We start from the raw sequence: 11,174 nt of genomic DNA on the forward strand, positions 1-11,174 counted from the left end.
ATATGTTTTGTATACTGGCAAATGGACAAGAAAACGAGTCAGAGTTAAAAGAAACTTAATAGAATTGGGATGAACTATTTTAAAACAAAACAAATATATATATATATATATATATATATATATATATATATATATATATATATATATATATATATATATGTTTTGTATACTGGCAAATGGACAAGAAAACGAGTCAGAGTTAAAAGAAACTTAATAGAATTGGGATGAACTATTTTAAAACAAAACAAATATATATATATATATATATATATATATATCCATTTGCCAGTATGGTGACATGCAATTAACCAGAGTGGTTAATTGCTGATGCAAAATTTGCATGTGCCCCCCCAAAAAAAACGTTTCTAAACGAATTGCTCACAGCTGTTAATCGGTTCTCATCATTCACTTAAAGAGCCGTTCAAAAGACTTGATGTGTTTGCAAATGTCATATTCTAATGATTTTCATAATACTAAAGAGAGATATGCAGAAATACTTATTACTAAAAAATATGTTAACCATCAGCACAATAGTTGGTCACTCGGACAAACGATTTTTGTATGACATTGAATCAAACAGGCTTTCCAACATTACAAGCCAAAAACATTATGCTTTTATTCCCCTGTATATGTGGCACTATAGTTGGCTCATCATTTTCTGCAGTGTAACATATACTTCAGCATTTTGGTTTGTATGCTTAAACGTGGTTCTTAAGGTTAGCAAAAAAAAAACATACCATGCTGAAGCTGAAAAAGTATGAATTGTATTAAACATCAGAAACATTTACTCATCAATGTGTTGCAAAAGTTCAACTAACCACAGATTTTGACAGAAATAAAAGGGATAAACCTCGGAAATGTGTGGCTGACATGGTTATTGGTTTTGTTAAAGAAGGTCTTTTTCCAAACAAGGGATGTGGAAAGGATCAAACTAACAAGTCTCCAGGGATTCCAGAGGAAAGCCATCGAGAGAGCCAATGTCAGGAAAGTGTACACAATTGACTCCAGCAATGAAGTGAAGCAGGAAAAACACATCAAACCGTCCCACGATTGAGGTATGTCACATAATTATTACTCCCCTATTTTCAAAATTTAAAAGCATGTTTATGTTCATTGGTCTTTTGGTTTTATCAAAAATTTCAAAATAATCTTCAATCATTCACAATTTATTTATAAACTGTAGCCCTTAATCACAAGTGTCTCAAAGGCCTTCACGAACCCCAACAATATGCCCTGATCTGAACCCACATCCAGGCAAGGAAAGTCTTCAAAAGCCCAAACTGAACTGCATTGGGACACATTTTCTGGGCGCCAATAAATATGCTGAAATAATATATATCTCCCTCTAACGTTGTGTGTGATTAATGAAATGAGTCCAAATTCCCAAGTTGTGTTGCAGATGGTGCTACGTATGTACAGAATAAACCGCATGATGTTCGTGCATCAGTTAAGAAAAATGAGTAAATTACATTAATAACATACTGTAATTTGATTTGGATATTATTATTCATTTCATCTTCCGATGAAACACCAATGGGAGCATTTTAAAACTCTGCCAGACTCAATTTCACCTGTTTGACTGAAGAACATTATCGCATCATTTATTTAGAAAGTATAAATATAGTCCTCGCCTCACCTTTGAGTTACTAGTGTATATTTTCAAACGACTGTCCGACACTATGACAAAACAACCAATCTATACCTGTCACTTATGAGTAAATCCTTTTAAATGCCTACTGAAACCCACTACTACCGACCACGCAGTCTGATAGTTTATATATCAATGATGAAATCTTAACATTGCAACACATGCCAATACGGCTGGATTTGCGCAAAATATCCTTGCTGAAAACGTCTCGGTATGATGACGCCGGCACATGACGTCACGGATTGTAGAGGACATTTTGGGACAGCATGGTGGCCAGCTATTAAGTCGTCTGTTTTCATCGCAAAATTCCACAGTATTCTGGACATCTGTGTTGGTGAATCTTGCAATCTGCAATTTGTTCAATGAACAATGGAGACAGCAAAGAAGAAAGCTGTAGGTGGGAAGCGGTATATTGCGGGCGGCTGTAGCAACACAAACACAGCCGGTGTTTCATTGTTTACATTCCCGAAAGATGACAGTCAAGCTTTACCATTGGCCTGTGGAGTACTGGGACAACAGAGACTCATACCAGGAGGACTTTGAGTTGGCTGCGCAGACGCGGTACCGTGAGTACGCATGCAGCTGCGGCTTCCAAACATTCGATCGCTTGCCCGTACGTGCGTGCCGCTATGTGCATGTCACGTACGTAACTTTGGGGACTTTGGGGAAATATATGTGCTGTATAAACTTTGGGGAGGTGAACGGTACTTTGGCTGTGGGGTTGAGTGTGTTGTGCAGGTGTTTGAGTTGTATTGGCGGGTTATTGGGACGGGAGGGGGGAGGTGTTTGTTATGCGGGATTAATTTGTGGCATATTAAATATAAGCCTGGTTGTGTTGTGGCTAATAGAGTCTTGTGTTTATTTACTGTTTTAGTCATTCCCAGCTGAATATCAGGTCCCACCCGCCTCTCACAGCATCTTCCCTATCTGAATCGCTCCCACTGCCCTCTAGTCCTTCACTCTCACTTTCCTCATCCACGAATCTTTCATCCTCGCTCAAATTAATGGGGAAATCGTCGCTTTCTCGGTCCGAATCGCTCTCGCTGCTGGTGGCCATGATTGTAAACAATGTGCAGATGTGAGGAGCTCCACAACTTGTGACGTCACGCTACTCGTCTGCTACTTCCGGTAGAGGCAAGGCTTTTTTACCAGCGACCAAAAGTTGGGAACTTTATCGTCGATGTTCTCTACTAAATCCTTTCAACAAAAATATAGCAATATCGCGAAATGATCAAGTATGACACATAGAATGGACCTGCTATCCCCGTTTAAATAAGAAAATCGCATTTCAGTAGGCCTTTAAAGTGTCTCAGTTCAACCTGCAAGAGAGTCAGTCCATTCTCTCTGATTGTGAACCTAACCCCTCTGGGGGAAATGTGATCCTGTGCGCTTTGTGAAAACTTAACGAGAAGAAAACATGCACCTCTCCTCCCAAATTTTCATTTAAGACCCCGGGAGTCCACCTGTTTTCCAACACTGACCTTGTTTGAGCATACGGCATGTTCAGTACAGCAACAAATGAAAGGCATCCACTTCATCAGAGTCACCCCGATGCGATTTTACTCCTTTGTTTCAACGCCATCTGGTCTACCGCTCTTAATTATTCTGTGTTACAGTAAATTCAGGGAATCTGCGTGGGGGGAAAAAGGACAGAAAATGTTTACAGACAAATTCAAAGTCTATGTATTTATTGCTCACAAAGGGCGTATTGATATACAGTGATGGTTTTGACACTTTTGTTGCAGTTTCTTGTCCGAGCGCCATCAAATAACTCCCATTTCCCCAGAATTCATGCGAGCGCAGCGTTTTTTCTCGTCGGTCAGTGCTAATAACACATCTTTCTATTGCTCACTCAGGCACACTTTGCCCCCCTCCTTCCTGCTCCATTGACTATTGACTATTTTTTCATTATATGTGTGAATGCCCAAGCATTCACATCTTGAGGATTCTACACCCAAAAAAAATTATCAATGTACAAACCCCGTTTCCATATGAGTTGGGAAATTGTGTTAGATGTAAATATAAACGGAATACAATGATTTGCAAATACTTTTCAACCCATATTCATTTGAATATGCTACAAAGACAACATATTTGATGTTCAAACTGATAAACCTTTTTTTTTTTTTAAATAATCATTAACTTTAGAATTTGATGCCAGCAACACGTGACAAAGAAGTTGGGAAAGGTGGCAATAAATACTGATAAAGTTGAGGAATGCTCATCAAACACTTATTTGGAACATCCCACAGGTGAACAGGCAAATTGGGAACAGGTGGGTGCCATGATTGGGTATAAAAGTAGATTCCATGAAATGCTCAGTCATTCACAAACAAGGATGGGGCGAGGGTCACCACTTTGTCAACAAATGCGTGAGCAAATTGTTGAACAGCTTAAGAAAACCTTTCTCAACCAGCTATTGCAAGGAATTTAGGGATTTCACCATCTACAGTCCGTAATATCATCAAAGGGTTCAGAGAATGGAGAAATTACTGCACGTAAGCAGCTAAGCCCGTGACCTTCGATCCCTCAGGCTGTACTGCATCAACAAGCGACATCAGTGTGTAAAGGATATCACCACATGGGCTAAGGTACACTTCAGAAACCCACTGTCAGTAACTACAGTTGGTCGCTACATCTGTAAGTGCAAGTTAAAACTCTCCTATGCAAGGCGAAAACCGTTTATCAACAACACCCAGAAACGCAGTCGGCTTCGCTGGGCCTGAGCTCATCTAAGATGGACTGATACAAAGTGGAAAAGTGTTCTGTGGTCTGACGAGTCCACATTTCAAATTGTTTTTGGAAACTTTGGACGTCGTGTCCTCCGGACCAAAGAGGAAAAGAACCTTCCGTATTGTTTTAGGCACAAAGTTGAAAAGCCAGCATCTGTGATGGTATGGGGGTGTATTAGTGCCCAAGACATGGGTAACTTACACATCTGTGAAGGCGCCATTAATGCTGGAAGGTACATACAGGTTTTGGAGCAACATATGTTGCCATCCAAGCAACGTTACCATGGACGCCCCTGCTTATTTCAGCAAGACAATGACAAGCCACGTGTTACATCAACGTGGCTTCATAGTAAAAGAGTGCGGGTACTAGACTGGCCTGCCTGTAGTCCAGACCTGTCTCCCATTGAAAATGTGTGGCACATTATGAAGCCTAAAATAGCACAACGGAGACCCCCGGACTGTTGAACAACTTAAGCTGTACATCAAGCAAGAATGGGAAAGAATTCCCCCTGAGAAGCTTCAAAAATGTGTCTCCTCAGTCTCCTCAGTGTTGTTAAAAGGAAAGGCCATGTAACACAGTGGCGAATATGCCCTTTCCCAACTTCTTTGGCACGTGTTGCAGCCATGAAATTCTTAGTTAATTATTATTTGCATAAAAACATTTTTTTTATGAGTTTGAACATCAAATATCTTGTCTTTGTAGCATATTCAACTGAATATGGGTTGAAAATGATTTGCAAATCATTGTATTCCGTTTATATTTACATCTAACACAATTTCCCAACTCATATGGAAACAGGGTTTGTATTTTTTATTATTCCGCCGCAAACGTTTTGCACTCTCCACAGCTCACAGTTTCCATCCAATTGGAACCGTTCGAGTATCAAAACGTTCGTCTTGACCGAGAAACATGAGCTACTCGAAAAAATAAATATCCTGGAGGGGTTTCATTGTAAAAAGTGGGTTTCATTGTAGATGCACTTTGGACTGTGTCTAAAATGCACATAACAAGGGTTCGATACACTATATTGCCAAAAGTATTTAGCCACCTGCCTTGACTCACATATGAACTTGAAGTGCCATCCCATTCCTAACCCATAGGGTTCAATATGATGTCGGTCCACCTTTTGCAGCTATTACAGCTTCAACTCTTCTAGGAAGGCTGTCCACAAGGTTGCGGAGTGTGTTTATAGGAATTTTCGACCATTCTTCCAAAAGCAAATCGGTGAGGTCGCACACTGATGTTGGTTGAGAAGGCCTGGCTCTGTAATGATTTCCGGGATTGGACTGAGAATGAGGGAAAACTCGAAGAAGGCAAAACTTTATTTTCATGTTTAAATCAGAGGTTTATTTAAAGAATTTGAACAGCATAATTTTTCCACTTATCTCAACCCACCGTTTACATTATTTCACGTTGATGAGAAGTACTGTCAAATTCCTCAGCACTATTATGAATGCAGCTGTCTCATTATTGTGTCTTCAATTCAAATTTAGAGGGTGGTTCAGCAGCAGACTGGAAGGAGGACGCTTGCAGGAAAGGCGGCAGGAGAATCAACCTTTTAGTTGTATCATAAAAGAGGCTCCGCCACTCTTTGGTTTGTCAATGACATGTTAAAAAAGGAGCAAACCTGAGATCAGTTTTCAGTGCCTGGGGAAAATAAAAATTACACAAAAATATTGGAACCCGATATCTGTGAATGCATCTCGCATTCTTGTCCGTGTATGCCATGGTTCTGGTACCAAGTGGGGGGGTCCTTTGCTCAATGATTGCAATTCTTATTAAACACCAGCTGTTTGATTGTAACATGTGTCTTAGTCGGAGTTTTGATTGCCCAATTTGGAGGTTTTGAAATCACCCTGTAAAATCGCAAAAGCTAATTTGTTGCATGTATATACAGTAGATAGCAGTGACGTGCGGTGAGGTTGATGGCTGGTGAGGCACTGACTTCATCACAGTCAGATTTACAAACATATTAACCCTAAAGAAGATCTTATTCACCATTTGATTGGCAGCAGTTAACGGGTTATGTTTAAAAGCTCATACCAGCATTCTTCCCTGCTTGGCACTCAGCATCAAGGTTTGGAATTGGGGGTTAAATCACCAAAAATGATTCCCGGGCGCGGCACCGCTGCTGCCCACTGCTCTCCTCACCTCCCAGGGGGTGGTCAAGGGGATGGGTCAAATGCAGAGGACAAATTTCACCACACCTAGTGTGTGTGTGACAATCATTGGTACTTTAACTTAACTTTAACTTTACACATACAAACTGTAGCACACAAAAAAGCACATTTAATTAAAAAAAAAACGTTATTATGGTCTTACCTTTACTTATAAATGAAGTCCATGCGCTGCTCCTTTTGAACAAAAGCATCGATAACTTGTTTATGGAAGTCTTCCTTATCTTTCTTCAGTTTTAAAAGTCTCTCTGTCTCGATGGGGATCTTCCTTTAAGTATTACCTCCTGCTTCGATTGAAAGTCCAGTTTAGAAAACTGTTTTATTTTCGATATGTAATCCTCCATGTTAATAGTCCAGGCGAGAGGAAAAAATAAACGATCACTGCTAATTGTTGCTACTTTTTGTCACTTCTTCTGCAGCCGAGTAGTCGCAAGAATGATCTCTGGGATCACTAGCGCCCTCTACCACCAGGAGGCGGGATTACTGCGAGCCTCACACAGTGCGTCTTCGCAGCCGTTTTATGATTGCTCAGCACAAGAAATACGTTACACACATACAGTTGTTGACAAAATACACTGTACATTATACACCTCAGCTAACTAAACTATGGAAATGTATAATATCATTTATATAGCAATACGGTCTCACTGCACAGCAGGCCAGCAATTAGCCGAGTCATTGCGCAATCCATGTTGAGGCTCAACTCAGTGACGTGCCTCAACTGGCTGCTGACTCAAGTCTCTTCTCAGTATTTGAACGGCAAATGTGAAAATTCAGCGATTTTGAATAAAAATAATCTAAAACTGGTGAAGTTAAATGAAAAATAACTTTATAGTATAATCACTGGATACATATAACAATTTAATTTTTTTTTTTTTCTTTTTACTTTTTTTTTCTTTCCATGATGGCACGTGAGGCCCGCCTCACCTGCCTCCCCTGACTGCACGTCACTGGTAGATAGATAGATAGATAGATAGATAGATAGATAGTAGCATATGCAATGTAAATTAGTTAGTTAAAGTTAAAGTACCAATGATTGTCACACACACAATAGGTGTGGCGAAATTATTCTCTGCATTTGACCCATCACCCTTGATCACCCCCTGGAAGGTGAGGGGAGCAGTGGGCAGCAACGATGGCCGCGCCTGGGAATCATTTTTGGTGATTTAACCCCCAATTCCAACCCTTTATGCTGAGTGCCAAGCAGGGAGGTAATGGGTCCCATTTTTATAGTCTTTGGTATGACTCTGCCGGGGTTTGAACTCACAACCTACCGATCTCAGGGCGGACACTCTAACCACAGCATTGTTGGGATATATTATTTTGGGATATAATTAAGATAATGAAGGATGAAGTGATTAAGAAATGTTTAATATATATATGCTTAGAATAGGCCATGCAACTAATCATATCCTCTAAGTTCCAGTTGGAACTGGGTCCAAGTTCAAGCACAGGCACATTCACTCTTATCGTCCACATTCTTGCTACTGTTGACATGACTTCTTCGCCGAGGTCTGAAGGACAACACCAGATATGAAGTCAGATTCCAGGAAAGAGAAGGCAGAGTAAGATTCCATACCTGGAAGCAGACACCTCATTGCATATTCATACATTGTGATATATATTGTAAGAGCGCGAGGGGGAGGGCGCGTCTGGACCGCCCTGTGTAGGTCGCCGTATTGAATGCTACTAGCATACCTGCCAACTTTTTAAATCAGAAAAACCTAGTAGCCAGGGTCCAGGGGCTGCAGGCCCCGGTAGGTCCAGGACAAAGTCCTGGTGGGGGGTTCAGGCTTCGCCCCCCGACGCAAAATGATTATTAGCATTCAGACAGGTTAAAATGTTGCTAAAACCATCACTTTTCTATCAGTCACAGTGACTTTTCAAAACAAAAATATTACAGCAAAAATCATATGGGTTGATTGACATGTTTATTCTGTAAGCTAACTTCAATAGTTTGAAATTATTTTGACAGTTAATGCCAGTTATCCTGTCAACCTTTCACAAGACTTCAATTTGTTAATTGAAAGTATAAACACTTTTTACAGTAAACAAATGGTAAAACAGTACTAAACAATTCCATAAAAAAAAAAAATTGGTGTCATTATTAACTTTCTGTCCAAGCTTGTATAATCTACTGCCTTGTTCAATTGTAAAAAATATTCTGTGCCTAAAATTCACATTTCTATCACAATTATCATACTGTAAACATGGTAAGCTAACTTCATTAAAATTAATAGTCCTGTCAATAGCATGGAATTACAATTCAAATGTAGTTTTTTTGTAAGCCTTTCAAAATAATTCAAAATATGAAAAATTAATGAAAATTAATTTAAGCCATCAGACACTTGAAAAGTGGCACATCACATCTCTAATGTAATCATTTTAACTTTTCAACAGAAATAGCAGTGCAAAAATATTAAGGACATACTTCTGTATTTTGGTAGTTATGCTGTCAACATTTAACAAGATTTCTTCAACTTGGACTTGAAAGCATAAATAGTATAAACACTTTTAACAGTATAACAGTACTAAACAATTCCAATAGATAACATTGGTGTCATTACCTTTTTGTGGCTAAAATCCGAAAAACGTTGAAAGTTTTCCACTTGTATCGCTAGCAACGGCATTAGACTTGTGTTCTTTTGTCCCAACGTGGTCTTTTACATCGCTAATTCCTTCGTGTCCGATCGAAAAATCTTGTCTGCACAAGGTGCAATTCTCGTAGTTTTCACCCTTTTTGGAACGGATAATTAATAATTATAGTAATAATAATTAGGCTTTTGAATATTCTTCACGGAATGACTGCAGTTTTCTTTTCGGTTTAAGACTCGTTTGCGATTTTTCTCCGGCTGATTCCATGATCGTTCGCTCGTTTGGAAACAATGGCAACAGGTGCCTCGTGCTTGGCAGCGGTGCTATAAATAGCCTCGCGCATTTAAAAAAATTTGTTTTTTTTAATTAATGAAAAACCGTATTTTTTATCACTGCAACCGTAACCCGGAGAAGGTTGATGAAAACCGTACTAATTACGGGAAAACCGGAGTAGTTGGCAGGTATGTACTAGGGACAGATAGCATTCAGACAAATTGTATTAAAATTGTATCCAATAGGGAATAAATACAAACGTACTTCTGATTTTAAGATTATGCATAATGTCCTCTTTAAACATCTTCTTGCTCCAGATTAAACAAATACCACAACAGCATCAAGCTAGGGCATTTTATGTAGAAATGTCACAAATGTTTTTTTTTGTATCTTGTATTTTGCATCTCATGAAAGTTATACTGACATACTTTGTTATCTATATGTTCTGTTTTACAGTGTTTTGAAATCAAGACTCTTAAAAGGCTCGCAAGTTAAGACAACCTGTCATCTGTCTCCTCGGGATGTGAATCTTACAACAACTCATGATTCCATTCAATTCAGATTCCTGTGACGACTCAATTCAGAATTGATTCTCTTTTCAAGAAGGTTCTTAATTCAAACTGATTCTCGGGATATCATATTTGGTATGAAAATGATAAAACCTTTTCAAAACCGGTTGCAGGTTTAAAAATTCTACTCTTGGCATCTGGTGTCATGTCTGTGTAATCATGTTTTGTTTTAGTCATGTTTTGTTTTGTTTAGTTATTGGACTCTTTAGTTTCTGGTTGTTCACTCCCTTGTTTTGTTTCCATAGCAACCCATTAGTTTTCACCTGTCACATCACGCACCTGTTTCACGTTTTGAGTCACGCTGTTTTCGTTAATCATGTCTGTGTTATTTAAGCTTTTCTTTTTCTGTTGGTCAGCATGGCGACATCGCATTTATGCTCTGCACACTTTTTATCCTCTCAAGCCATGTTCACAGTCCCATGCCACAGTAAGTGTTTTGTTTCGTGTTCTTAGTTAATTGCCTTTGTGCTATAATCTTTTTGGTTTCATAGTGGGGCGACCTCATACCCCTGACACTCTGCTTCACACTTTATCATCACTCTGCTTCATGCCATGTTCATAGTCCATGCCAAGTAAGTTTTTTGTTTATTAAGGCCACAGTTAGTGTTTTTGTTTCATTGTTCATAGTTTCTGCCTTAGTGCAAGTTTTGTGTTTATAGCCAAGTTTTGTACCTCCACTGTGAGCACCTTTTGTTTGTTCCTTTTTATTGACATTATATTAAATCATGTACTCCCCTTCACGCCACGTATGGTCCAAATCATTTGCACCACGGGGGAACAAATCACGCCATAGTTCAAGTCATGACATCTGGTGTTTGTAAGTAAGTGTTGAGATGGCATAAAACAGTGTTTTTGTTCAAATATTTTATGAATTTGTAGATAAAATCTCAATCATTAAACATATTTGGTGCTAGCACACTTATTTGCACTTACTCAAATTCAAAATGCACTTTGTCTTGTATAAGCAGGCTCGTAATTCCCCAGTACATGGCCTATACATTTAGCGGTTTGAAAACAGCAAGATTGCTACATTTTTTTCCATCTACAATTTCGTTCTGTTTTGAAACATTGTGCCAACTGTGTGATTCAGGGCCGGATGTTATCTCTGCTAGAGTACATCAGGCAGAGCATCTTCACACAGATAACGTCCAAGGTACACCCTCTTATCTGCTCTCTGTG

At 39.1% G+C, this 11,174-nt stretch overlaps 1 long non-coding RNA gene across 2 annotated transcripts in view; it reads left to right on the forward strand.

The window, feature by feature from the left end:
* The window catches only part of LOC133572925 (uncharacterized), a 20,306-nt gene extending 13,950 nt beyond the window's left edge, over positions 1 to 6,356 (forward strand). Inside the window, exons 5-6 of one of the 2 annotated variants that reach the window (XR_009810596.2) lie at positions 896 to 1,055; positions 5,875 to 6,356. This is a non-coding gene — a long non-coding RNA (uncharacterized lncRNA). The remainder of the gene's footprint in view (positions 1 to 895; positions 1,056 to 5,874) is intronic. The other variant, XR_009810597.2, reaches the window with a different exon arrangement.
* The last annotated feature ends 4,818 nt before the right edge of the window (positions 6,357 to 11,174 follow it).

This window comes from Nerophis lumbriciformis, linkage group LG30 (assembly GCF_033978685.3).
Source record: "Nerophis lumbriciformis linkage group LG30, RoL_Nlum_v2.1, whole genome shotgun sequence".
NCBI classification, from domain to species: Eukaryota; Metazoa; Chordata; class Actinopteri; order Syngnathiformes; family Syngnathidae; genus Nerophis; species Nerophis lumbriciformis.